This window comes from Astyanax mexicanus, chromosome 11, assembly GCF_023375975.1.
Source record: "Astyanax mexicanus isolate ESR-SI-001 chromosome 11, AstMex3_surface, whole genome shotgun sequence".
In the NCBI taxonomy this organism is placed as follows: Eukaryota; Metazoa; Chordata; class Actinopteri; order Characiformes; family Acestrorhamphidae; genus Astyanax; species Astyanax mexicanus.
Window position 1 is genome coordinate 29473996 of NC_064418.1, and position 22886 is coordinate 29496881.

Here is a 22886-nt window from a genome sequence, read left to right on the forward strand (position 1 = left end):
CGGGCTACAGGACTCAGCTGAGCCAGTCTGGAGCGTTTTTAAAAATTTGTAAGTTCTTCTGTGTATGAAATAAAATAACCCCACTAACCGGATAATACAGCTCTCTACAGTTCATCTTTCAGCCCAAGCAGCTAACAGCAGCAGTTTAGAGCAGCGTCACGGAGGCACTGCTCGGATTACATTATAAACAGGTCAGTTAGCGCGCTGCTAACCTCAGGATGTTTATAACTATGGAGTTTAGTGGACAAACCACGGCAGCAAGGTTAGACTGTTGAAGGCTACTGAAGACTACTAAAGCAGGCAACGCAGCGTAAGCAAAAAAAAAACAAAAACCACACACACACACACCAAAATACAAGTTAAGATAAAATATGAAAACGAACATAATAAAGCATAAATAATTAAATTGAATTGCGGGCCAGATGTATGTTTATTTTGTTAACCCGTGAGGGGCCGTATGAAACCACGTCGCGGGCCGCTACTTTGAGACCCCTGTTCTAAGCTTTTCACCAACAAAAAATATGAATATGAACATAAAACAGGCAGGTTCTATTGTTCTAGCCTGTCCATCTCTGCCACATTATACAGCATCAACAGCATTCACATACTAAACAATGGCTATTGGTGCTATTCCCTTCCCTCAGAGGGAACAATGCATTGTTTGTTCAGTGCCCACAGTGAACAGTGGGTCATCATGTATGAGGATGGATGGGGAGGGGAGGGGGGTCTACCTAAATACAGGATGTAGTAAAAATGTCTAACACTAGCATGTGCTGGAAAATACATAAACGGTGTGTACTACATCCTAAGCTGGCCATCATGCCAATCATAAATGTCACCAGGGCCAAATGTTGATCTTAAATGGAGTTTGGAGTGGGGACAATTGATTGTGGTACGGCCATAATGCACAAAGGACACACTGACACAAATACAGGAGAAAAAATGACACCCATACATCACACACTGTGAAATGGAATCTTTAAAACACATTTGACGCAAACAGTAGAACAGAATTTACAGTTACGACACAGCGCTTGCTTTTAGTGTGTGGATACAGCTTGTTTGCAGGAGCTGGAGGAAGGTACACAAGCGCATAAGCTCCTGTGCGGTGTAGAATCTGTGAAGCAGCATGGGAACTGTCCCAAATTCCTCAGCTCAGCAGCTTTCACTGAGTCAGAGTAGTCGCAGCTAGGGATTCATTCATTTGAGTCCAGAAAGCTAGAAAAGGAAAAACCCCGCTAGCTTTCATTTTTTTTGTTTTTACCGTTTAAGCTGTGCTGGTGTGTGTTATATATGATGATATATATGATAGGTGAATAGTACACAGTTGTGTATAACATAATTGTTTCACATTTATGTACACATGTATGTTAAAGTCCAAAATCCTCTACAGCCCTGTACAATAACAAATATTAAATAAGATGAGAGAGAAATAATCTGTCCAAAATGAACTGGAAATCATTCTTTTTACGTTCTTTTTTTTTTCCTCCTCCTGTAGAGTTGCAATTTTAGAGACATAACAATGTTGATTTTTACATGCAGCTCTGGAAATAAATAAGAGACCACTTAAAAATGATGAGTTTCTTTGATTTTGCCAAATTGAAAACATCGGAATATAATCAAGAGGAAGATGGATGATCACAAGCAATCAAACCAAGCTGAACTGCTTGAATTTTTGCACCAGGAGTGGCATAAAGTTATCCAAAAGCAGTGTGTAAGACTGGTGGAGGAGAACATGCCAAGATGCATGAAAACTGTGATTAAAAACCATGGTTATTCCACTAAATACTGATTTCTGAAGATGACTCTTAAAACTTTATGAATATGATCTTGTTTTCTTTGCATTATTTGAGGTCTGAAAGCTCTGCATCTTGTTGGTTATTTCAGCCGTTTCTCATTTTCTGCAAATAAATGCTCTAAATGAAAATATTTTTATTTGGAATTTAGGAGAAATGTTGTCCATATTTTATAGAATAAAACAACAATGTTCATAAAATAATAAAACAAATAAAACAAACTGATTCAGAAACTGAAGCAGTGTCTTAATTTTTAAAGTTTTAAAGATATTGTAAAGACATTAGTACTGAAAAATATATTTATTATTACTATTACTATTAAATTACTATAAACAAATATTGTTTTTTTTGCAATTTGTTAAATAAAGCAAATATACTGTATTGATTTAATGTGCAAAAGTGTAATAGATTTGAACATTTTAAACAAAAAGTATATTGAGACACTTGCTCATTTATTATTTCTTCTGAAAACAAAAATTGTATCCTGCCTTTGCTAGTTTACTGTTTAGGGAAGGTTTTCTACTAGATTCTGGAGCATTGGTGTAAAGTTTTGATTGTACCAAGCAACAAAAGCATTAGTAAGGTCAGGATATTGACTGATCATCACTTCTTCTAATCTACCCATCCTCAACTCTTCAGAAAAGTACTGAATGGAGCCCCATAATTCCAGAGAACACTGGACCTCAACTTCACAACTAAGTGCTGGGGGGCTTTATAGTCCTTTAGCTCACACCTGGATTTAGAGATGGTGCTTACCAGCTTCAGATAGTCTTATTCTATTGGCAATGCTTCTACAGAGACAAGACAAGCTAAATGTACTGTCACTGATGTGTTTTATAAGGTAAACAGTTAAAGAAACTATGAAACTGTTATGTTGTTTTTTCTTAAACTCCAGATCTGTTCTGAACATCTTCTCACAGGACATTTATCTGAACATTCCCTCCCACCACACACACAGCAGGATAACACCACCTCACACTGAGCAAACATTCCCACTTCACACCAGCACATTTACCAAAGGAACCCAATGACCCAGTTATAGTGGGTCAACAGCGGCATGGAAAGTTTGATTAGTTCATCGATGAGAAAGCCAGACTTATGTCAGTGTTTATATAATGGCGGTATAACCCATATTCCCACAGTTGGATGACGGCTGTGGAAGGCTCTGTCTGCTTGTACACTGCCTGAAGAAAAGCAGTATCTAATTACATGTTCTTTTAATCAGATGTAAAGCAATCAGCCAGAGCACAATACATTTAATCTGAAAGTCTCCTGGTGATTACTTGAAATTAAATGAGCTCCTGTGATTAGGTAATACTTTAATATTTCCACTGAACTTTAGCTTCTATCCCAAAACTCCTTCTATTAGTGTAATAATAGTAATGCCAGTTTCACAACTTAATTTGTGAAGACATACTTTAGAGGAATAAAACACTAAATGTGCGGTAGAATGTGAGATATTTTATGCATTTAAATAATTTTGCCTTTTAGTATTCCTATAATAAGAATATTATGTCTCTCAAGATTATCTTTTTAAGTTTTGTTGCATGAGAGTGTTTTGTATTTTAACAATTTTTTTTAGTTTTTTATGTAAAATTTACATACATTTTATTTTACAAACTTGTATCTTACAGTAGTTTACACTACTGTCCCTAAACACTACAGAGTCATTCATACTGTATCCTGCAGAGTGTAAGAGTCCCTGAGACAAAATCCTTAAGCTACATTCACATATTTCTGTAATACAAATTAAGGGACCAATGTGTATTTTATTATCTGTACTAACTCATAAAATAATCAGGATAGGGCATCATATAATTAGCAAACATTTTAACACTTTAGCATCTCTTAATAGCAGGGCCTTTAATTAGCAGGTTCTTTGTTGAACTGTCCTTTACAAAGCGTAAATCTGTTTGTATTTTAGTCTCTGATCCCACCCACTGCCCATTGCCCAGCCCTGTTTCTACACCCTGGGTTGCCAGATATAGAGCACAATAGCAGGCAAACAGTGTGCTGCAGCCTCAATATTCCTTCTGAAAATCTCTATGACCAGAGACTGTGTAAAACGTGGGTAAATATTGGCAATGGCAATTGGTTTGCTAGATGAAGACTTGCTTGAAGACTAGCTTAGAGCCTAGAAAAAGGAATACAAGACTGATTTTCTCCCAAACAGGTCAGCACTGAACTTCAGCTTTAGGTTAGCTAAGCCTAGTTACGGATTCATAGGATAGGATATTAGTCCAATGTCCCATGAGATTTGGCATGTTGGCATGCACAAACCAGTTTTTCAAGGTGATGTTATTAGTTTTTAAAAAACTAATACTGACTAGTACTGAGCTTCAGATAAGGTTAGCTAAGCTTAGTTATGTAGCCACTATAGTAGAAATGCACATTTTAAGTCATTTCAACATTTGAGAACTTTCATACATTTTCAGGATTACATGGATTGTAGTTATATAAAGTTATATAGAGTTATATAAAACCCACATGATCTGGTTCATAATGTACAAACAATACATACAAATTAAACAATACATATACAGCTCTGGAAAAAAAATAAGAGACCACTTCACTTTCAAAATCAGTTTCTATGATTTTGCTATTTATAGTTATATGTTTGAGGAAAACAAACATTGTTGTTTTATTCTATAAACTACAGACAACATTTCTCCTGAAATTCCAAATAAAAAATTGTGATTTAGAGCACTTATATTTGCAGAAAATGAGAAATGGCTGAAATGACTAAACCGATGCAGAGCTTTCAGACCTTAAATAATGTGAAGAAAACAAGTTCAAAATTATAAAGTTTTAAGAGTTCAGAAATTAATTTTTGGTGGTTCTCCTCCACCAGTCTTACACACTGCTTTTGGACAACTTTATGCCACTCCTGCTGCAAAAATGTAAGCGGTTCTCAATTTGGTAAAATCAAAGAAACTCAACATCTTTAAGTTGTCTCTTATTTTTTTCCAGAGCTGTACATTTACTGATCATCTTACGGAGTATGACTTTTTGTTGCTTGCAATTGGGCCCTCTAGCCCATGACTGGAATTAGACATGGCCCCATTAATTTCATGTTTATCTGCTCCAGAGAGTTCTATTCCTATGCAATACTACTCTACAGGGACTAGACAAGCTGTGTGTGTGTATTTTATTTGCATATCTGTGTCAGCAATGGGTACATAAACATAAAGTGGCTGAATACATTTATTAGAAGATGCACATTGTGTGTGCCCCTATTGATCAACATTCACTGTGAAAAGTACATCCTCATATTATACTCTCTCTATACTGGTCTCCACTGCTTCACCTCAAGTGTAATAGAAGTACTCTCTTCTCCTACTCTCAGCAGAAGTGTGACACCGGAAACTGTTCATATTTGGTCTGAGCTGTCCTTACACCTTGTGTCTGTGGGCAGTAAAGTAAAATATGCCACTCATCAGCATTCGCACAAAGTCATTTTAATGGAAACAGGACGATGAGCGAGCTGCTTCTGAGGAACCGGTATTTACACAACAAAGACGGGTCTTAACAAGTCCTTCCAGAGCATACCAAGCAGCAGAGGTTTTATGATGCAGAATATTAAATGCATTAGAAGCTGGGTGCCCTGGGCTATGCAGATGAAGGAGGGCAACAGGCTGCGGGAAGTGTATTACCAGCACTGTGGCCACTTCTGATTTAAGCAGGTTTTATGGTGATTTTTCTTTTTAAAAGATTTGAAATGGCTTGTTTATGGAAATGTCTTTGTTGATATACACTGAACCGCCAAAAGGACCTTGATAGCACTATGTAATTGATGGTGAAGGGTTATCAAAGGGGACTGCTTGGAAATGCCCACGCCTGTACGTGTGAGTTGTGAGGTTAAACACTGGCCAGTGTGCTCCTGGCAAGTTTGCTCAGTCAACGTCTTTCATATGCGTTAGATGGGAAATTTCATTTCTGATGTTGCATAAGCATTTATCATTCCTCGATCCGCAGTGTCATACCTGTACATTTTTGTGGAATACCTACAAAAGGCATTACCACCCCAGTGCACCCAGGGCAGTGAGTGTAAGCGATCATGACCTGAGGCATCTGGCTAGAACTGACCATGCAAACTGGCAAACAACTCTGGCATATATTAATAGCATGATTCGGTGCAGCGTTCCCTTCCGTATGTAACTGGAACGGTTCTGCTCCACCCCTGGACTGCCGATCCAGCTACCCCTCTGCGTTGTGTTCAATAATGTCACAGGAGTCGGAACTGTCACCTCTTTCTCTTTATTTGTCTGAGTTGCAAAAGAGATCAGTATTTGTTGTTAGTGAGAGGACACAGCATCAAAACTCCTCTCACTTCAGCCATCAGCGCAGACTCAGTTTACATATATATATATAACAAAATAAAACAGAAAACAAAACAAATATTTCACATTAGATTATTTCCAAACAATCAGTGATTCTGTTCATATTTAGAACATTAGTGGGCACAAATATATATATATTTGTAAATATATATATTTTATATATTATATATATATAAAAAATCAAATTTCTCAAAATAACAAATAATAAAACAAATTCCCCGATAGTTATATTCAAACCAAAAATACATAAAAGCTCATACGGAGCCATATTTAGTACATCTGACCATGCAGTCAGAGCATCAGCTATTCTATAAAACAAGCACTATACAAAGAGGTCACATTATAAGTTAAACACTACCCCCTACTGTCCAAAACTAGTAACGCACAAATACAACATACCTGAGTTGCAAAAGAGATCAGTATTTGTTGTTAGTGAGAGGACACAGCATCAAAACTCCTAAAATAATATAAAGAAAGCAAAAATCTTAATATTTCAGTAGCTAGACCATATAATCAGTGCTTTAGTTAGCTAGCTGTGACTTACAAATACACTAGCTTCACCCATCCCCCCACACTCAACAGAAATCCCCCTTTTACAACTACAAGCTCAACAGAGAACATATTTTTAATATTTTCCAGCACTACTATAATCAATTTACACTAAAACAGAACACTTTCACTCGTTATTTTAGACCTCACGTGGGTTTAGCTTTTCACAAGTTGCTCTACGTACCTCTCACTTCAGCCATCAGCGCAGACTAAAGGAGGGAACGGAGACCCTTTTTTTTCTGCCTTGACATTTTTAAACATATGTGAACAAAAACTATGAACTATCAATCGTGATGCAGATTTATATGAAATGAAATAAGATAAAAAATAATAATAAATAAATAAAATATTTTAGGAATCTTTTTTTACATCTGTTACACGTAGTTAAAGGATAGGATAACAGACAAATGTCCCATGAGATTTGGCATGTTGGTGCACAAGGTGCTGTTTTTAGCTTCCAAAAAGCCAAAATACTGAAAATCTACAAGAAATACGCAAGAAATGTGTCACTAAACCACTACTAAAGATTACCAAAGACAACAAAGTCATTACTAGCACGATTTACTGTAATATATTTTATAATAAAAAATAATCATATTGTCATGGTCTCGTCCTGATTTCTGTCTCTGTTTTTTTCCTGCCCTCATGTTTGTTTAATTACTTTCCCTTGCACTTGCCCAGTGTTCTTCCTGTGTCTCTGCCCGTCTTCTGTGCTCACCTATTCATTTGTAGCCCCGCCCCCTTGTTACCTGGTCCCTGGTGTTTCCCGTCCCCTTCCATTTGTATTATTAGTCCCTTTGTTTTTTGTGTCACTTGTCAGTGGCTATATGTCTAACATCAATCAGGTGGCGTGTTTCCGTGTTTTTGCCGTTTTTGTTCTCCTTGTTTCTTGGTTTTACATAAGTTTTTTGTTTCTTTGTTTGCTTATTTTATTTATTTAATAAAAACTTGTAAGTGCGTTCGCTCCCCACATATCCTTTCTGCTCATACCACTGATTTCGTATGTTAAAAATAACCCAAGCTAAGTGTACTTTATGGTACAGATATGTTAAAAAATAAATCACTCAACAAAGGTCCAATGTACCATAAAAATAAAAGGAATTTCACATTCATTTTTCAGGGGAAAATGCATATTTGTATATTTTCATAATGAATATGAATAATGGCACAAATACATGTTTCCCTCCCCAAAGCTACTAATGGTGTGCCCTGGATGATACCACCATTCCGGTTCTTGTTTTTCTGAGTGAAAAATCGTTGTGTGAAATTGCTGTGAAAAGTGGTTTTCATTCCTCTCAGCTTTTGCGGCTGATAAAAAGCGAAAAAAATATTTCTTTTCACAGGGGATTCCCTTTTATGAAAGATTTGAAAATAATACAGCAAAAAAAAGAACAAAGGCCCGTAGCCTGTGCCCATTTAGTGTCAATGAATCTGGACGCGTCATTTAGTCAGGCTCCCTGACTGCTGTATTTGGTTTAAGAGCCCGGCAGGGACCGTAAAATGCTCCTCCACGGAAGCTGCACCAGGCCTCTGGAGAGCTGAGCGAGGGACCTGCATCCAGACTGCTGGTGTAATCAGCATCCAGCAGTTTCCTGAATAGCCAGATATAATCGCATACGCTGGAGCTCAGAAACATGATTAGCGCAGCGGAGCCGAGCACACAGACTGGCTCTTCTCTTTGGGAGTAAACCAACGGACAGACAAACTGATCCTTTTGCCTAAACACATGAGGACCACCACACCTGCCGATTCAGCCCCATTAAGGATTATCTTCCACTTTCAAAAGGCAGCAAGTGTGGTTCTCAGTGCAGCTCTGACCTGAATTCTCAATGACCCACACTAGAGAGCTATTTTACACAGTAGAGGAGCAGATGTAACCTGACAGGGATCTGGCACCACACATATTATCCACTGAGCCCTGGGACAAACACAGGGAGCATTGGGCATCTCATGTCTGGTTAATATATTAATTGCCTGGAAGGGAGAGCTGCAGATAAAAGAACTGAATAAATAAGCTGAGCATTCTAGTAGTTCTCAACAGAGCTATGCTGTGGGTACAAACTCTCTAGGGAATGTTGCTTTTATTTATTAGATTTTTTACATGATGTTGCTATAATATATGTATGCCCTAATAGCACTGCATGCATGTTTTAGCACTGCTGTGTTTTCTATGTTGTAAAAGTTCAAGAAGAAAGAAAATGTGAAAATAAAGGGAGTGAGAGCTTATCTGTGTGGTAAAAACTGGCAGCAGGTGTGAGGTTTTAAATGGGAAAAGGGAGTATCTGTAACTGACGTGAAACCAGGTCATGACCTGGCCAGTAACAGAATTGCACAATACAAATGGAGAACATATGTTGAAGAATGTAAAGAAATAACTATTTCTTTCTATTAGACAAATCATTTAGGGACATTCCTGCATATTTCAGAAAGGTATAATAGAGCAAACCTGCACAAATCAATAGGCTGGAACAGAGCATCTGCAGTACCTTTCTGTTTACATGGAGTAGCTGAGCTGTAGTCAAGCTGTCAGACAATTGTTGTGATTTTGGTTGCTTTACCAGAAACTGGTAAGACACAGTTCAGGACAGTTTATTTTTAGTAAGTCTGATTTTAGCATTCGGTCAATGTGATCTAATTATTTGTTAGCTAGCCAGCTAATGCTAGTGTAGTTCGAAACACTGGACTGGCAGTATTTATACTTGACCAGAACCCTTGCCAAATTAACTTTCTGGCCTGGACTGAGTTAAAATATTATTTAAAACATTATTTTCAAATATTTTAATATCACCAGTACCTGCTTACTCTCTCACAGTTACCTCACTGAACCTCTTGCTCGAGCATAGTAGCTTTGCTTTGTCCTGGCAACAAACAAAGTAAACTGAGTTGCGCTCTGGTACTGTAATTTGAGGGAAATGTAAATAGTTTTGTTATAAAAAACATGAACTGAACTTTTATTGTTGAAACATTACAGTTACTGGAAAAAAAGGATAATATAGGATAATATAGGAAAAACCACTTTACTCAATGAAGGTAGTCTGGAATGCTTGATCTGGAGGAAGGGGTGAGTCTATTAAATGGAAACATGGCAGACAATTTTGAACTAAACAGAAGTCAAGATCAAGATTTTTTTTTTTATATTTTAGTCAATCATAAACAGTAAAAAAATGTTCATTATGTGATTGAAAAGTTCAGTTGAATCCCTTACTCTTGCTCATACACTATGTATATTCTTATTACACTGAAAGATCTTAAAAGATACTGGAGCTTTTTACTTCTTTATTGTTTCTTAGTTAGTCTTCCACAGATATTGTCCTGCATAGCCAATTAAATACAATATTTGTACTATGGAGCTCCAACTGCAGATTCTGTCATAGAAACATACAACATCCAAGCAGCTGTGCATCAGCATACACTGCTGAAAATGATTTAAAGGGTCAAACTAAGAAAATTAGTACAATTTATAATTAACTGTATTAATGTATTATCATCACTTTAGCTTTGACAGCCTATACACAGATCAGGCTCAAACCATTCAGTCTACCCTTGCTAAAATAAAGGACATGAGCTAATTATGCATGTGAGCCACTGGGAGTTCATGGTCAGTGGTCTCTATGAAATGAACGGGCTGTGTAGTCTAGAGCAGCTGTGGCTGGGGGTGGGGGGGGGGGGGTCACCCTACGCACCAACAGGCACCCACCTCACTGCTCTTACCTTATACCCCTCTCCATCATTTCTAAGTATCCCTGCAAACACACTTGGTGGTAGAGGGGAGGGTCTGTCTGACAGTTAGAATAAAACTAATTTCCCTTCATATCATTTCTCATTCTGAGCCTCCAAAAAGTGTAAAAGGACTTTATCTGACCTTCTCCTTTTGATGTTTGCGGAGCTGTATTTGACAACTACAGCAGTCTCATGATTACTGTTATCATTTCTGACACACTAAAGCATTGTTTAAAACAGGCTCTGTAACTCTCTTTGTTTGGAATATGCTAATGCATTCAACTACCAGGCTTTGATGAGTTTAATTTACATAGCATCTAATCTCTGTTACTAACGAGACAATGCAGACTGTAAGAGTGAATCCAGCCTGCAAACTGGAAAATGTTTACCTGACAAACAACGCAGCAAAGACCATTCTTACGTCCTTATCATCACTGTCAAGATAAAACCTTCTATCTCTATTTTTGAATAATTTTCACTTGTTTACATAATGTGAATCTGGCAGTTGTTCTTTACAATGGCTACATTCACACAGCAGATAAAAGTGGCCCAAATCCGATCTTTAACATCAGATGTGACGCAGTTGGGTTGTTTGTATTGCTGTGCATACAACAAAAAATGCACTAAATCTAAATCTGGGGTACTTCAATATGTGGTATTAAAATCTTTTATGTATTCAATTTGTGGCAATGTGACTCTGTATGAACGGCCAGAATGAAATTTGAATTTTATGTCAAAAAGAATGAAAGTTCTCTTAATCTACATACCAAGATCTGCTTGTTAGATCTCAAACACAGATTGCCAAAGGGTTTCCCATACACACACAGTTATTGTTGTTTGTTGTATTGTGCTAAAAAGTGCATTTTGAGTCTCTAGAGAAAGTTCCAACTGAAAATTAATGGAAACAGTCTGTAATATTTTTTTTATTCAAAGCATTCTTCTCTGCTGTAAAAGACAATCCTTTTTATTCTTCAAAATATGGCAACCATACTTGGAATATTTAGGTAATGAGAAAGTTTGTAAATTAATCTTTGGACTTACAAATCTTGCCTGGAAATAGGTTGGGTTGTCTTGAAAGACTTTATTTATGTGAGATAATGATTTTGTAATAGTTTGATTCTTTGGGTTTATGCCCTTTCAACTGTATACTGTTCTAAAATGCACAAAATACATCCTTCTCCCTTTTTATTATTTTGTTCTCTTTTTTCTTTGTTGTTAGTTAATAAGTAAAAAAAAAAAGAAAAAGAAAAGTAATTTCTGTTGATTGTATTTTGCTATGGCTAAATCTGGCTAAAAAAAGAAGGAAATGGCTAAAAAATGGAAAAAAGAATGTAAGTAGATGGCAAAATGATAATGAGAAAATGGGAAAATGGACAACAGTAGTGAGTTAAGGTTTTCAATTGTGAAAAAACAAGGTGACAGATCTGAAATATTTGGACTGATAATTTTATTAGGCTTGTGTCTCAGTCAAGCAGTGTTTTTTAAATGTACTGGCTGAACACGGCTATGGGTCACGAATGTGGCTACAGATCGCTAATGAAGCGTAGGAAAAAATATAATAATATCCTGTCTGAGGACATTTAATGTGTCTTCTTCAGTGAAGTGGAGAGGATTCTCAGTGATAAGCGCAGCTGTCAGCTTGAACTCGTTCAAAGCTCTTGAGATTCTGACAAGGATTAAAGTGAAACATAATGTTAAGCATTGCTCTTTTGTGTCTCATTTATAAAGTGTGAACCTTTTAGACAGTTGTGTAAATATCTTAAAATAATTGTAGGAATTGGTCAAAAAAGATCAAATATTTTCAGGGTTGTGTGAACATGTGGTCAAATTCCACATCCAAAAAAAAAAAATAGATGAAAATCATATCTGAGTCACTTATATTTATTGTCTTAGATTGCCTACATATCTAATTCATGAGCAAGTGATAGGAATGTGGACGGCCAAGTTACAATTAAGAATTCTTTATGCCTGTGCTCATGTGTTTAGTGCAATTGTCATCTGAAAGTATTGGCAGTTAAGCAAAACAACAATGGAGGCGACGGATATGGGTCACTTACATTTATAAATGTGAACTGTCATGACTGACAAATCAGATCTTAGCAAAAAATCTAAATTGACTGGGGGCAGTGGTCCAGAGGGCTTAGCGCTGCCACTATTATTAGGAGATCGCCAGTTTGAATCCTGTTCATGTAGCTTGCCATCGGCTACCGGAGCCCTGAGAGATCACAATTGGACGTCCTCTCTCTGGGTGGGTAGATGGCGCTCTTTCCCCTCATCACTCCAAAGGGTGTTGTTGATCAGCACAAGGCGTATGTGAGCTGATGTATCGGAACAGAGTCACTGCACTTTCCTCCGAGTGTGCTGTGATGTAGCAGCAGTCCAAAATGAGACGGTGGCTGACTTCACATGTATCAAAGGAGGCGTGTGCTAATCTTGTTAGGGGGAGTCCTAATGAGTGATTTGGGTAATTGGCCTTGTAAATCTGGGAGACAATGGGATAAAAATAAATGGGATAAAAATTTTAATAAAAAAAAAAAACTAAATTGACTGATAAGGTTTGTAATGTAAACACTTGACGTCCTCTGAAGTAAATGTTCCATTTTAGAGACACAGAGCTGTGCCCAAAACTTTTCCCTGCATATGAAAATTTAGATTAGAGAAATAGGAAAAAATAAGATTATCAACAATTGGGGAACAGAATTTTAAAGTAGTTAAAAATTTAAGACATTTGCTATGTGTGTGGCCTTAATAATCTGAATGTTGGTCTTCTGCAGAAAAGCTGCATGCTATAATCAAACCAAGTAATATGAAGGATTATGGGTATTCCATACCTAATAGGATATATTATTTTTACACTATATATTATGTTGAGTTGTGGGATTTTAACAATACACTGAAACTTCTGCGCTACATTTTTAGACACCACTACAAAATGTCAAAACCCCAAAGTGGTGCACAATACAGTTGTTAGGGCACAGTTTCAGACCCAGCTCTGAGTTTTGTGAGACAGCACTGATATATATATCATCAGTATTTCCTAGAAGGTCATATAAAAGAGCTAAAGTGCTGAAAACTCTCAACACAGCAACGTAATTAAATGGGCAAAATGACAATTATAGGCTGTTTTATATTCATAAGAGTGCAATAAATCAGTGAGGTGAGATATACAGCATGATATACAGCATGCTTGCATGCGGAGGAAATCGATCCATTACAACAGCATGCACAAGCTGACTCTAGCACTAAGTTTTATCCAGAGCTTTTTCCCAGAAGGCTCTGTTTGGTTGATGGAATTTGACGGTAAGTGCTGGTATTAGCATTTATTAAGTGACCATACAGCCTGCAGCCCCAGAGCTGCATTTGATTTTATAATTTGGTGTGTCTTCATAAAGCAGGTCAGGAAAGCACAGGAGGCAAAGGGAGCACTGACCTATAAAGATGCATGAATTAATAGCAAATCTCATTCAGAACTGTGAAACTCTCACAGATCAAGGTCAAGAAAAAGTTGAATAGAGTTTAATTACATTGTTGGCAGTGAGTAATTATCTCTCTTAGCTCTAACCTCAGCCCTGCCATTGGTGTTGTGGCCTTAAGTTGATTGTATTCTCATGAGGGCTAGAGTTATGAGTCATTTATCACCTGGCGTCTGCAACAGCTATTTTTATACAGAAACAATGGGGACTGTTCAGCAATCGTTCTTGTTGGAAAAGAAAAGATATCAGTCAAGATGTCTCTGATAATGTACCAGTGCATTTCAAAAAGTTCATTTATTTCAGTTCAAAAAGTGAAATTTATATTATATAGATGTATTATACACACAGACTGTTCTATCTAAGCGTTTATTTCTATTAATGTTTATGATTATGGCTTACAGATAATGAAAACCCTAAAGGCTCATATCTCAAATCTTAGAAAATGTAAATATTATATAAGACTTTTCCTGCTGGAAAATGAAATCAGCATCTTTACAAGCTCATCAGCAGAGGGAAGCATGAAGTGCTCTAACATGTCCAGACTCTGCACTATGGACACACACACAACTTTGGACTTGATAGAACACAGTGGACCAATAACAGCAGAGGATATGACTCTCCAAACCATCACTGACCATCAGTAAATTTTACATTTCATTTGGAAATTAAGGGACCAGAGTCTGGAGGAAGAGTGGTGAGGAACACAGTTGTGTGAAGTTTCCACAATTAATGTTGGTGGAAATTTTAGTCACTTTTGACACTTTTGGCACCTGCTAAAGATCTGGATCAAAGAGGGTAGGTGTAAAGCAGGGGTCAGCAATAGGCGGGCAAGCATGAAACATCTGCCCCATGAGGTTGTTTGAACTATAATGAGCAATAATGAAAAAAATTAAATGCTTCTCTGGCGAGCTCTTGTTTACATTCCTCTCCTGTCTCTCTGTTGCGCTCGGCGCGACTTTAGTTTCCACTGGTTCTCGTTTTTCCGCCCGTTCTTGGGCTCCCTACCTCCATATAAGGACGTTTTTTTCCCGGCCGTCTCTCAATTCACTAGCCGGCACAGCGGGTCCGATCCCATGTGAGGAGCGCTGTTTATTTATTTAAATTCTTTTTTCTTGGGTTTACCTGCTTTGAAATCGACTGTTCTGCAATTGGGTTCAACAACCCTCTGGGCTGGAGAGCTAGTAGTCTATAGCACTCCATCCCATTACACTTCATTTTCCAAAACAGATTTTTTTTCGTGGCCCACCACCTAATGGCTTGGAAAACATCTGGCCCCTGGCCAAACTTTATTGCCGACCCCTGGTGTAAACGCACCATTAGTTTGGTTGAATTTTAAATTAAACCCAGTTCACAGATTTATTTATTTATTTATTTTAGATATATCTCAATTAAGATATATATTTTTTAGTGCCTCTGACACTTACATGTGCTAGAACACTTTAAGCCTTATACTGTTTTTTTTGTATATTTCTTTACCAAAATGAGTCAAGCAGTAGCTGTACTGTCTTCTCTCCAGTTAACAGGTAGTAGACCACTTGAAATGGTAAGCATGTTAAGCTCATTCACCATCTAATCAGTGGTTGAAAGGACACTAAATGGGCGGCTCAGATTACCAGATTACACTTTACAGGCATCAGTTGCGCATTTTGACCAAATGAGGGAGTAGCAGGAAGTCAAAAGCCCCACTGAACATCAACAGACTAATCTGGGCTAATTTTTTCCCTAAGATGCTTCATAAAAATTGGGCCTCATTTATCAGATGTGGTTTGTTTGAATATCTTGAATTTCTATTTGATTTAAGGAACATTCATTCAGTCAAACCCATTCTCCAAGATATGCAGCCCTGATCTAACAGTAAGAGAAACAAATAGAGGATTCACTTTATGGATAGAGATGAATGATTTGTTGAAAAGAGAACACAGGGGACTTTAGAAGCAAACAGTAAGAAGACATGACAAGCTTCCCTGTAGTGAATTTAGTTGTTGTGCATTTTAACTGGGAGTTAAATGCCACTTAATGATGGCTGTAACCAAAATATCCTCTTGAGGTTCAACATCCACTTTGGAAAAGCAAACATTTCCATTCAAATGAGCTCTTATCTCAGCACAATTTAAAGCGTTCTTCTTTACATAAGTAAACACAATGCTAGACTTAAACAGCTCTACATCATCCCTGTATGTGACGTGCATAGTTAAAGGTCAGCGCGTAAAAACACAAAGGGAAATCTGTTTAAATTTTCAAACATGGCCACATGATATTTTGTTAATTGCAGTATAAATAAAATAAAGATGTTTAAAAAGGGGATATAAAGGTTATGATCCTACTCAAGGCCTTAAAGCTTATCAATAGGTGGGTTGCCACTCAAATACTTCACAAAATGTATGCACAATTGCAAAAAGTTTACATCCACTACAATTACATGAAAAAAAAAACTTTAGATGGGCTAGGCTACTGTGATTGGCAGTAACATCAAAACAAAGCGGAGAGCTTTAATTTGGTCTTTACTTTTAGCAGAATAATCGTATAGCCATTTGCAATTTGCAATGGTTTCTAATGACCTAACTATGTTTACCACACATTTGGGAGTACAAACACAATAGACAGTTTTGGAAAAAACAGTGCAAAGCCATTTTTCATATGTATGGCCAGTCGTTGCAATTGCAATATTTGGGTGTTTTTTGTTTCGGCCTTTTTTCATTAAAGGAATTTATGTGCATTTTCAAAAGATGGAAATTTAATAAACTCTAATCAGCTTCTTAGCCTTTACTCTAATGTCTTTAGTGAAAGAAATAGCCTCAATTGCTTTAAATGGACTGTGCCTTGGTCTTGGCTTGTCCAGTGGCCTATGTATCAAAGAAAAAAAAGACATAAGCTGCAATCACTTAATGACTCCTCTAATGACCCCTGCTTATATAATGGAGACTCAATAGACTGAGGTCCAGATGCTAATCCAATTATTTAATGGAGAACAACTATAGTTAAATTAAAAAGAGTCCATTTCTATGTTCATAAGTGTAGATCAGCTGAGCACTGCTTGAGGACCCTGAACGTGTCACTGGACTTCTGTGCAGACTTTTAAACGACCATGTCTCATTAAGTCTATTGCTTATTGACTCAGGTTAGTGTGCTGTCTGCTTAAAACCCACAGAGACATCAGCTGAGTTCAGTAGACATCCTAGCATAAACCTGTCAATACTATATCTTCTGATTCCAGATACACTAACTGTGACCAGAATATTTCTACTTATTAAGTACATGAAATCTGAGAGGGTCCGGTGCTGTATATTTCCATCACAATTTGGGAGATACTATATGATAATCACCAACACTGCTTTTGGAGATCTACCATAAACTACCGTATCACTTTAATTCCTGCCTTTAGATGTTGTGAATGTTACATTTTTAACTACAGATATTTATAAAACACACTCTGCAGTCATCAATGTAAACATGTACTGTTGGCAGGGCTTCACAAAATGGCCAACATTTATATCGCAATACATTTTTTTATTTTATTCAATGTGATATAGTACTGATATCAATATACACAAGAAATATCCTATAATAACTGCCAAGAAAACCCACACTGTATATCTAAACGGTATTTGTTAATCTTGAAAATGTGTTTAAAAATCATATCACATTTATTAAAACTGTATTTTATAGTGATTTCTATTGATATTGAATTATTTTGTAGTCCGAATGAGAAACATGCATGTCTTATAAGGTAAGCATTTTATGAAGCTTTATTTAGTCTGTACACACTGATACAATATAAACAGCTTTCAAAAGTGTTTCAAAAGCATTTTATATGTTTTTAAAAACATCATGATATGTGTGGACAGGGTCTTATTCTCTAGATGACAGCAAACCTTGTGCACTGTAGTTGCTTTATTTCTATGTATTACTATGTGTACCCCAGTATTCTTTATCAGGCTAAAAAAATTACATTGTAATATTTCCAAGTGGCATTCAATGTAACCTCACTACCCAAACATATTATGCTGCATGTTCCAACCTCAGTCACTAACATAAGATAATGCAGACTCTTTTAGAGGCCAACCAGCTTCAGTTTTTCCTTCTCCAACGAATTTCTAAAAAGGCCAATCTCAGATGATGAAAGAGCCGCTGAAGACCTTTTAACTGAGACGCGCTGCTGAATAGAGAATGATGTGCATAATGACCCGTCTTCATTCTAACAGCGAAACCTGGCATATGCTGTGATGCACTTTCCACAAAGAAAAATATGCTATCGATTCAAATCAGTGAGATCCAGATGCATCCCTCGCTGACACAAGTGATCAATTTACACAAATCTTGGTATAAAATCCATTAAGGCTGTATAAAACATATAGTTTCAGCATCACTATTGCAATAGGCACATGCGCATGTCAGGTGCATTGGCATTTGTGCTGCTAGATATGAAAGGAAATTTAACACTGTTCTTTTTTTTCCATATCAAACAGAGGCAGATTATATCTGTCCAATATCATGATTTTCACTACAGTCCTGACTCCAGTGCTTTACTATTATTAAGGTAAATCATTGATGTCAGGTGAAATCTGGTAACAAATTTCCTGTACTTTTTTTACTCACAATATCTATCAAATAACGAAATTTCACAACTTTTATATTTTTTAATATTGTCATGCCCTAACTTCCATCAAAATGCACAATTGGACAATTGGTCAGACTGAAAAATCACTATACTCAGTGTCCAATGGGCTGTGGAACTGGGTTCATTGTTGATGGGGCACCTCTAGAATACTGTTGGAATGAGCTGGATGGAGTGGCATTTGTGACCCAGAATCATCTAATCATTCAACCCAAAAGCTTAAAGATGTCTTTTGAAGGGTGGAGTAGTTAGGTTAAATAAAGAGTCTTTTGTAGTTATTCTTCTTTCTGCCAAGAGACCATCTACATGACAAATTAAATATCATACGTGAAAATATTGTAATAAATGAAATAAAAAATTCTACATTAAAAGCAGTCTCTATTCATTTTTCTATTATTTTTTAAAAGTATTTTTATGTTAAATCTCCTTTTATTATAATTTTTTATGGTTTTAAATCTCTTTAGATTTTATTACTCTTTCAGCTACTTTATTTACTCCTGATATTCATTCGATTTTTTTTTGCTGACAGTTTTATTTTGTACTAATTAGTTTTTTTAAATTGGTTATACTGTCGCTTAGTTTTGTGTATTTGTAATTTTTATGAATTATGATCTTATCTTAAATGTATTCTTATTATTATCAATTCATTCTTCTTTATAATGCTCAGCTATGTTGCAAACGAGGGTTGTCCTCAAAGTATTCTGAGTAAAAATAAAGGTTGATTGATTTATTGACTGATAGTTGTTTATGCATGCACTAAACATTCTGCACTTTAGAGTTGGCCATTGACAGGTTGTCATGGTAAGGTCCTATTTGTGTTTAGCGCCATGCTGAATGTGTCCTGGGGTCAGGCTGAACCTTAGTCAACCGCATTTTACTTTAGTTTAGTTTACGTTCCCTTTAAATGGCGTGCTAATTTGGGCTGATATTCCGTCGTCTAAAGTAGATGCTGCTAACATAAGATGTTAGCGATGTGTTGTATTAGCCAAGCTAGCACACAGACACCCAGGCAGGCTAGCACAGCAGACACTGGTTAATGTGCTCTAGATAAAACTGTATGCAGTTTAATTCTAGGATGTATCTTTAGGGTTCTATTGTTGTTTTTTTACAGCTAAAATGTGTAATATATTAGTAAGCTCTTGGTTAAATAGGAGGAAAATGTAATTCGTGTAAAGCCTGCTGGGCTAAGTAAATGTTTCTAGACACCTGAACCTCTAAAAAGTCTCATAGCTTGTGCACCTACACGTGCAGGGGAGTGTAGGGGAAAGTGTTGGGGCCAAGTGATGAAATGAAACTGGGCCTAATACTAACATAAATTTTGATTTTAGCTGACTCCACCCTCAGCTCAATTTTTAAAATAGCAAAAAAATGGGAGGGTTTGTTTGAGAGGAGCACTGGGTGATGTATGGGTTTATGGGCGGGGCAGGAGGGAGAGCTGATTGGCTTAACTGCAGCAGCAGCAGGGTGCCTCTGATAGTGGTGAGACCCAGATGGTTGGAGGTCAGCAGGGGGACGGTATTATTGATTGACTGACTGATCTGCATATTGTGATGTGTCTGCGCGTGTGTGGTTTCAGGAACAGTACACATTTCAGCTATAAACGGAAAATATATTGTTTATTGGCTCTTTAAACATGGTGCTGTGGTGACATTATGCATAGCATACACATGGGTGACTGTCAACGACTAATTATGGTAGATTCTTTTTTGTTCTATTACATTATTTATATGTAATAATTATATAATAAAAAGAATAAAAATTAATTTGCTACGCTATTATTGTTTTAAACAAAATCAGACTCTTGGGAATGTTCTGTTGTTTACAAAATAGACAAACGTTTACATTTATACTGGACAAAATATAAACCAGCTCGGTGCACTTTTACACCATGTTTTTATTCTGTAAAGACCCCTTTACTCCCCCATTATCCACTTATCACAAACAAACCCACACTTACGAGCGAGAACAGTGTATAAGGGTATGGAAATGATGAAGATGAAGGTCACGGCTGTGCTGTAAGTCTTATAGCTACAGGAGAACAGTAGGAGAACAGTAACAGACCCTCAGGTGACTCACAGTCCGCTCTGCTGCTGTCTCTCAGGTCCAGAGCTCGGTCTCGGTCTCAGTCCGCCCAGCCGTGTCCACCGCTTCCGGACCGACAGGCGGAGAGGCACGCGTCGCCTCACGCCAGCCGCACGTTCCGCTCACGTGTGTCTCAGGTGAGCCGGTTCACGGCGCTGAATGAAGGTGTTTTCGCCGCTAATCCACCCTGAAGCTGACCGGCTGTACACACGCTATCCAGCCCCGCCGTTAGCCCCGCTAGCCTCCCCTCTCCTCAGCGGCGGTGAAGGAGAACCCCCCTAGCCCTCCTCCTCACGTTCCCGTGGAAACGGACATGGCCTCTGCTGATTGGTCAGCAGGAGACATGCCGGTGGTACAAAGCCCCGCCTAGTTTAAACTTTCTGTGCTGCAGCATCACTGTAAATAAAAGCTAGACCACAGAACTACATTTACAAATCCAGCTTTATGGGGACCTCTAAACAAATCTATACTGACTGTGCAAAGAAAAAGTATACGAGAAATTTGTGGTAGCTGATTTTATATCAGTATGTCCTATGGTGTGTCACAGTAGCAAATATCATTATTTAAAACGGCATGGTAGATTAATACTAATAAAGTCATCCAAACTATGAAAAACATATGGAATTGTTTAGTAACTAAAAAGTGTTAAACAATCCACAGCTGTGCTGAACTTGTCATAAGTCACAGTTTTTCTTAGTCGTTTTAAAGCATTACTCATATAAGAATTGAATTTCTCACAACCACTTGAACAATCTGCACATCATCTAGTCACCTGTGCACATCACAGAAGCAATTTCTCATTTATTTTATACAAATAGCAAATTATTTCATACATCTGTCTGCTGTTTCCCAAATTATCATTATTATTGCTTCTGTCATGTAGATTACACTATATTGCTAGTGGCTTTCCCACCAGAACATCTGGTTCCCTGCGTTTGTCCATACATTAGCTCACTGTGTTCGTTCTTACATTCAAATGAAATAAATCAGTTTTCATAAATTTTATGGTAAATTTTTTGTGCTAAATTGAGGATTAGATATCAGGTGAATCATGACCTGATGAAACACTATGTGCTGACAATCTGTTCTGTAGTACAACAACATTGTCTGTCAATAAATTGCTGTATAGTTAGTAAAATCATAAAGGTGAATTCTGTCTAATTTCTTGTAGTCAGGATCTCATAAACAGTAAGTGGAGTTATGTATCCATAACTAAGTTTTGGGAGTTGATCCACGCCCTCACTCCTACCACTTCCTTCCCTATTTAAATCGTCACTTCCTCTCTACGTGCTCGTTGAACAACCTCGCAGTTGAACGACCCGCGATTGAGCAGCCTCGCAGTTGATCAGCCTCGCCTGCTGCGTTAACTCCCGCTCCTTACCTGCTTCATGATGGTACTCCACCTCTATGTCTCCTGCGGTTGGCGTCCAACCTCGCACGACCAGCTGTTCTCCTCCACACCTACTCCTCCACCGCCACTGCTGCCGGCTGGTGTCTGCTCTCCTTTCTCCTCGGCCCGCCCTGGCTCCTCGGCCCGCCCTGGCACCTCGGCCCGCCCTGGCACCACGGCCCGCCCTGGCACCTCGGCCCGGTCTGGCCGCTACCAAAAGGTTCCCTCTGGACTTCTTTCTCTCTCTCACCTCTGCCGCTCCCGGCACCGGCGCCCACGCCGCTACTGCTGCCGCTCTTGGCGCCCACGCCGTTACTGCTGCCACTCCCGGCGGCCGCGCCGCTGCCGGCGTTACCGCTACCAGCGCCCACGCTGCTCCCGCGGCCCGTTTTTTTTTTTTCCTGTTTTCCCTTCTAACTTGCGTTCTTCCGCCGGGCCCGCTGGCGGGCCGTGGCTCCGCCTCCCTGCAGTCTCATAGGGCGGTGCTCGAGCGTGGCCACTCCTCCTCTCTCTCTGTCCTATTCCTCAATCTTCCCACTCCATCGCCCCCCCCCCATCTTCCCACTCCATCGCCCCCCCCCCATCTTCCCACTCCATCGCCCCCGCCCATCTTCCCACTCCATCGCCCCCGCCCATCTTCCCACTCCATCGCCCCCGCCCATCTTCCCACTCCATCGCCCCCGCCCATCTTCCCACTCCATCGCCCCCGCCCATCTTCCCACTCCATCGCCCCCGCCCATCTTCCCACTCCATCGCCCCCCCATCTTCCCACTCCATCGCCCCCCCCCCCCATCTTCCCACTCCATCGCCGCCCCCCCCCATCTTCCCACTCCATCGCCGCCCCCCCCATCTTCCCACTCCATCGCCCCCCCATCTTCCCACTCCATCGCCCCCCCCATCTTCCCACTCCATCGCCGCCCC

General features: G+C 38.5%; 1 protein-coding gene across 2 annotated transcripts in view; it reads right to left on the reverse strand.

Annotated features, from left to right (window-relative positions):
* The window catches only part of si:dkey-91i10.2 (uncharacterized protein LOC555224 homolog), a 67854-nt gene extending 47064 nt beyond the window's left edge, over positions 1 to 20790 (reverse strand). Inside the window, exon 1 of one of the 2 annotated variants that reach the window (XM_022680378.2) lies at positions 20570 to 20790. The gene's annotated coding sequence lies outside the window, so the exon portion shown is untranslated. Of the gene's footprint in view, positions 1 to 20554 lie in introns of both variants that reach the window. The other variant, XM_022680379.2, reaches the window with a different exon arrangement.
* Between the last annotated feature and the right edge of the window lie 2096 nt (positions 20791 to 22886).